A 5,792-nucleotide genomic window follows, 5' to 3' on the forward strand; every position below is an offset into this window, starting at 1 on the left:
TGTTTGTTACTGTTTCTCATAGTGTCCATTTCACTTCAACAGGTTTCCCCTTTGGTGCTCAGTTAGTTGTCGCTGTTCAGGGAGAACATATGATATTTGTCCTTTTGGCACTGGCTTAATTCACTCAGCATAATGTGTTCCAGATTCCTCCATGTTGTTGCAAATGACCAGATTTCATTGTTTTTTACTGCTGTATAGTATTCTGTAGAGTACATGTCCCATACTTTCTTTATCCAGTCTACTGTTGATGGGCATTTGGGTTGGTTCCAGGTCTTAGCTATTGTGAATTGAGCTGCAATAAACATTAAGGTGCAGACAGCTTTTTTGTTTCCCAATTTAATTTCCTTTGGGTAAATTCCAAGGAGTGGGATGGCTGGGTTGAATGGTAGGGTTATATTCAGGTTTCTGAGGAATCTCCAGACTGACTTCCATAGTGGCTTAACAGTTTGCATTCCCACCAACAGTGGGTTAGTGTCCCTTTTTCCCCACACCCTCTCCAGCATCTATTGTTGGTAGATTTCTGTCCTGACTGTTGATGTACAACTTAATACTTTATCCCTTTTAGTATTTTTTTGTTCTAGTACTATTGGTTGAACTCTGTAATTAACACACAATTATTCTTAGGTGTTTAAATTTAACTGAAAAATTATCCCTGTTAAATATAAGAGTGGGAATAAGAGAGGGAGAAGATGTACAGTTTGAGACATGCTCAATTGGACTTGCCCCAAATGGTGGAGTTAGAAATGTGCCAGGGGGTTCCAATACAATCCCATCAAGGTTGCATGTACCAATGCCATCTCACTAGTCCAAGTGATCACTTTCAGTTCACAATTGATCATAATGATAGGTCTAAGAGTCAAAGGGATCACACAAACAAGACTAGTGTCTGCTAATACTAACTGATAGAATAAACAAGGGAGAGAATGATCCAACATGGGAAGCGGGATACACAGCAGACTCATAGAATGGCAGATGTCCTAAACAGCACTCTGGCCTCAGAATCAACCCTTAAGGCATTCGGATCTGGCTGAAGAGACCATGAGAGAGTACTTTAGGCATGGAAAGCCAAGACACTGTGGCAAAAAGAAAAAAAAAGACCTAAATGGAAGATCTCTGCAAGTGAGATCCCAGTGGAAAGAATGGGGCCATCAAAGAAGGAGGTACCTTTCTCTGAAGGGAGGAGAGAACTTCCACTTTGACTATGACCCTGTCTGAATTAGATAGAAGTCGGCGAACTCAAAAGGCTTCCATAGCCTTGGCAACTCATGACTAGAGCCTAGGGAGATTACTGACGCCATAAACAAGAGTGTCAAATTGTTAAGTCAACAGCAGGAGTCACTGTATACTTACTCCTCATGTGGGATATCTGTCCTTAATGCGTTGTCCAATGTGAAGTAATGCTATAACTAGTACTGAAACAGTACTTTACACTTTGTGTTTCTGTGTGGGTGCAAACTGATGAAATCTTTACTTAATACATACTAAATCGATCTTCTGTATATAAAGAGAATTGAAAATGAATCTTGATGTGAATGGAATGGGAGAGGGAGCGGGAGATGGGAGGGTTGCAGGTGGGAGGGAAGTTATAGACGGGAAAAGCCATTGTAATCCATAAACTGTACTTTGGAAATTTATATTTACTAAAAAAAATGTGTTTGTCTACATCCCTGTTCAGGAAAGCTGTTTTCATACTATCACCAATTCATGTTTGGATCATTTTTAACTGTTCCAGTACATACTGGTTCCTCTACTAAAATGCAGCATTTATTCACCCAGTATATGCTGCAACACCCACTAATAGTATAGAGCTCAGTGGGGAATGAAAAGGTGAGTAAGCCTCTTAACTCTCTTAAAGTCACTTATGTGAACATTCTTCATAAACCTTCTGTAGTGAGATATCATATTTATTGCTATTATAATTACTCTTGTGAGAAAAATACCTGCTTATAAAAAATTAATCACTTTAAAGACCAAGACAAATAGATAAATCTCCGATGCTTTCATAGAAAAGTTGTATAGCTGCACTGTCCTGAAATGGAGGAATAATCAGCCACAGTGGTTATGTAGCACATACAACATGGCTAATCCAAATTGAGATGCACTCTAACAGTAATATATGTAAAATACATCAAAAAATCTATACAGAAATAAGCATGCAGAATGTCTCAATAATTAGTAGTAATTGTGTGTTGATACAATTGTTTGAATATCTTTGGTTAAATAAAAAATGTTAAAATCAATTTCACATGTTCCATTTACTTTCTATGATGTGTACATTTAAAATTGCAAATACAGCTAACATTTCTATTGAATATTACTGTTACAGATGCTTCTGAAAGTGCAAACACTTTTGAATCAGCAAGAATAAGAGAAGGGAAAAAAAAAACAAAGAGAAGATGATAAAAGTAGAGGATGAATGGGGCATCCATGTTCCTCTGAACTTGTGCTTCCAGTCTTCCCACTCACATACGAGCCTGGTAATGAACAAATAAGCCAAATTAATATTCATTTAGATGAAAATCATAACATTTCTCCTTTCCCCATTTTTTTCTGTTTCTAAAGAACATATGGTCAAGGAAAAAAAATTGTGATTATCTGTATGTTAGGAGGGCTGACATTGTGGTGCAGCAGGTTAAGTCATCTCTTGTACCACCAGCATCTTATATTTTAGCACGTGTTGGAAACTGGCTGCCTTGCTTCTAATCCAGCTCCCTGATAATACACCTGTGAGAGTAGCAGATGTTTGTCCGAGTGGTTGGGTCCTGCCACTCACATGGGAGACTGGGATGGATTTCTGGGCTCCTTGCTTTATTCTGAATCAATCCCTGCTGTTACAGCCCTTTGTGGAGTGAACCAGTGAGAGGAAGATCTCTGTCTCTCCTTTTCTCTGTCTCTCCCTTTGTCTCTATGTCACCTTTCCTTTCAAATAATTAAATATCTTTTTTAAAAAAGAGAAAGGTGTAAGTTTGCAATTTGAATCTTTACAGTTTTCATTCATAATTAACTCTTTGGCAGAGTGGACTTTCTGAGCTGGACACACAGAGCACAATAATCAGGGGAGAAGTAAAGGTAACAAACTTGGTCTGAGTTTAGAGAAATAGACATGTCTGATTTCTATTAAATGTAGGTGGCAAGGCAAAGATTAAAATTGTTTATTTGACAGAGGCACTCAGAAAAATATGCTGACATATTATTAAAGTGAGATTGAAAAGGAAGCCAATAAAGTTATCAATAAAGTTATCACTGTGGACAATTGGAGCTTTTTCTCATTATAGAACTCCTCGATATATTCAGTTCATGGGCTCCAGAATTTTACTATCCATGGAATAAAGGAATGTACTGTTTAGCCCCCCAAAAATCTTCCATCATTTATTGATAATAGTGTGAGAAGAATGTTACCTCCCTGGCACTTCCAGGGTATTCAGGTCACCCTCAAAGCATCTCCCATAGTGTGAGAGGGATTTCAGGCAATGTGTCACAAATGGTGGACAGTGGAAGTCCAGATGCTCTACTCAAACTGTTGAAATCTTTACTTAATGCATACTAAACTGATCTTCTGTAAAAAAAAAAAAAGAAAAGAAAAAAAGAAATTATCAATTCCCAACTTGACTCTCACTGGGATTAAACATGACAATAGGTCTGCTCTGATTTCATCATCATTTAAAAAAAAATCATCTATTATTTTTCACTTTATGTTTCTGTGTGGGAGCAAACTGTTGAAATCCATACTTAATGTATACTAAGCTGATCTTCTGTATATTAAGATAATCGAAAATGAATCTTGATGTGAATGGAAGGGGAGAGGGAGTGGGAAAGGGGAGGGTTGTGGGTGGGAGGGACGGTATGGGGGGGAAGCCATTGTAATCCATAAGTCGTACTTTGGAAAATTATATACATTAAATAAAAGTTTAAAAAAAAACAATAAATCTCAATAGGATATGGATGAAATGCTGATATTATCTGAACTATAGTGCCAACTGCCACTGATTTCCTTCAAGTTGGAGGTTGGTCATAATTCAAAGAAAAACACTATAAGAAGACAAGATACAGTCTCCATTTCTGCAATTGGTGTCATGGACATAACTGATACTTATTATCTATGCCATCTACTACTCAGTCTAGCTTCCCTCTCCCCCTCGCCCAGCCTTTCCAATCTAGGTCTAGGTTCTTTAACCACTGTTATAACACAGAACTTCATCCCTGGGACAGATGAGCTCCAAATTACTCTGCCCTTGTGAGACCAGGTTTACTACAGTAGCTTATCTATGCCTATCAATCAGCATTGCAAAATATTTTCTGTAGTGAAACCTCTGAGTTTGAGACATGTGCCTTCCTGTATACATCGTGTAATAACACATCCATCTCCTTTGGAAAATTAGCATCAATTACAATTTCTAGAACAATACTACCTTCTTTCTTTACCTATTACTCTCTTTGGGATAAGAAAATATGTAGATTATATGGAGCCCTCCCCATGTCTTCTTACTGTAATCCTTGGTGAAGGGATTTCTAACTCCTGGTAACCAAAACACATAGACAAGCAGAGATAAAAATTTGCAGTGTTTGGAAGCATCAAATTTCCAAGTGGACTTAAGGGGAGTTGTAAGATGAGCCATTTCTATTTCAACTCTTTATTTCCTGAATCCCTGTACTCTAGTGTTCAGGGATATTGTACCATGGATACAGGTTTGGAATATGTACCATATCTCAAAAACAGTGTCACAGTCTGCAAGGTGTCATCTCAAGCTGACATACTCTGAGACATATGACTTTTTTCTCATTACTCTACCAAGGCAGTTATGCTATTTCTACCTAAATTACTATAGGCATTGTAGAAATTCTATACATTTATCATTTGTTTTAGTCTACTCTGGCTGCTGTAACCAAGTATCATCAACTGAGTGACATATAAATAGAAATTTATTTCTCATAGGCCTGGAAGCTTATAAGTACATAGTCAAAAAGCCAACAGTTTAAGTGCCTGGTGAGGGCCTGTTTCCCAGTTCATAGGCAGGTGTCTTTTCACAGTAACTCCCCTGGAAAAAAGGACCAGGAAGCTCTCTGTGGTATCTTTTATAAGAGTTCTAACTAATCAAGACACTCTGGAGAAAAAAAAAAAAACCTAAATGAAAGATCTCTGCAAGTGAAATCCCAGTGGAAAGAACGGGCCATCAAAGAAGGAGGTACCTTTCTCTGAAGGGAGGAGAGAACTTCCACTTTGACTATGACCTTGTCTAAATAAGATTGAAGTCGGTGAACTCAAAAGGCTTCCATAGCCTTGGCAACTCATGACTAGAGCCTAGGGAGATTACTGATGCCATAAACAAGAGTGTCAATTATTAAGTCAACAACAGGAGTCACTGTGTACTTACTCCTCATGTGGGATCTCTGTCCTCAATGTGTTGTAAAATGTGAAGTAATGCTATAACTAGTACTGAAACAGTACTTTACACTTTGTGTTTCTGTGTGGGTGCAAACTGATGAAATCTTTACTTAATACATACTAAATCGATCTTCTGTATATAAAGAGAATTGAAAATGAATCTTGATGTGAAAGGAATGGGAGAGGGAGCAGGAGATGGGAGGGTTGCGGATGGGAGGGAAGTTATGGGGGGGAAGCCACTGTAATCCAAAAGCTGTACTTTGGAAATTTATATTTATTAAATAAAAGTTTAAAAAAACCCTAAATCTTAAGAATACCATTCTATTTTATAAAGAGAAAATTGTCTTTCTTAAGGAAACAGGAAATTGTCCTAGGAAAATTAGTGGAAAAGCTCCTAAAAATTTACTTA

General features: G+C 37.6%; 1 long non-coding RNA gene across 1 annotated transcript; it reads left to right on the forward strand.

The window, feature by feature from the left end:
* Positions 1–1,690: 1,690 nt before the first annotated feature.
* On the forward strand, positions 1,691–3,589 carry LOC149122671 (uncharacterized). Its single transcript, XR_016219747.1, has 2 exons — positions 1,691–1,827; positions 2,327–3,589. It is a non-coding gene; the product is annotated as an uncharacterized LOC149122671 (long non-coding RNA).
* Positions 3,590–5,792: the final 2,203 nt, after the last annotated feature.

The sequence above is a fragment of the Oryctolagus cuniculus genome, chromosome 13 (genome assembly GCF_051225735.1).
Source record: "Oryctolagus cuniculus isolate XC-2025 breed Fujian yellow rabbit chromosome 13, ASM5122573v1, whole genome shotgun sequence".
Lineage (NCBI taxonomy): Eukaryota > Metazoa > Chordata > Mammalia > Lagomorpha > Leporidae > Oryctolagus > Oryctolagus cuniculus.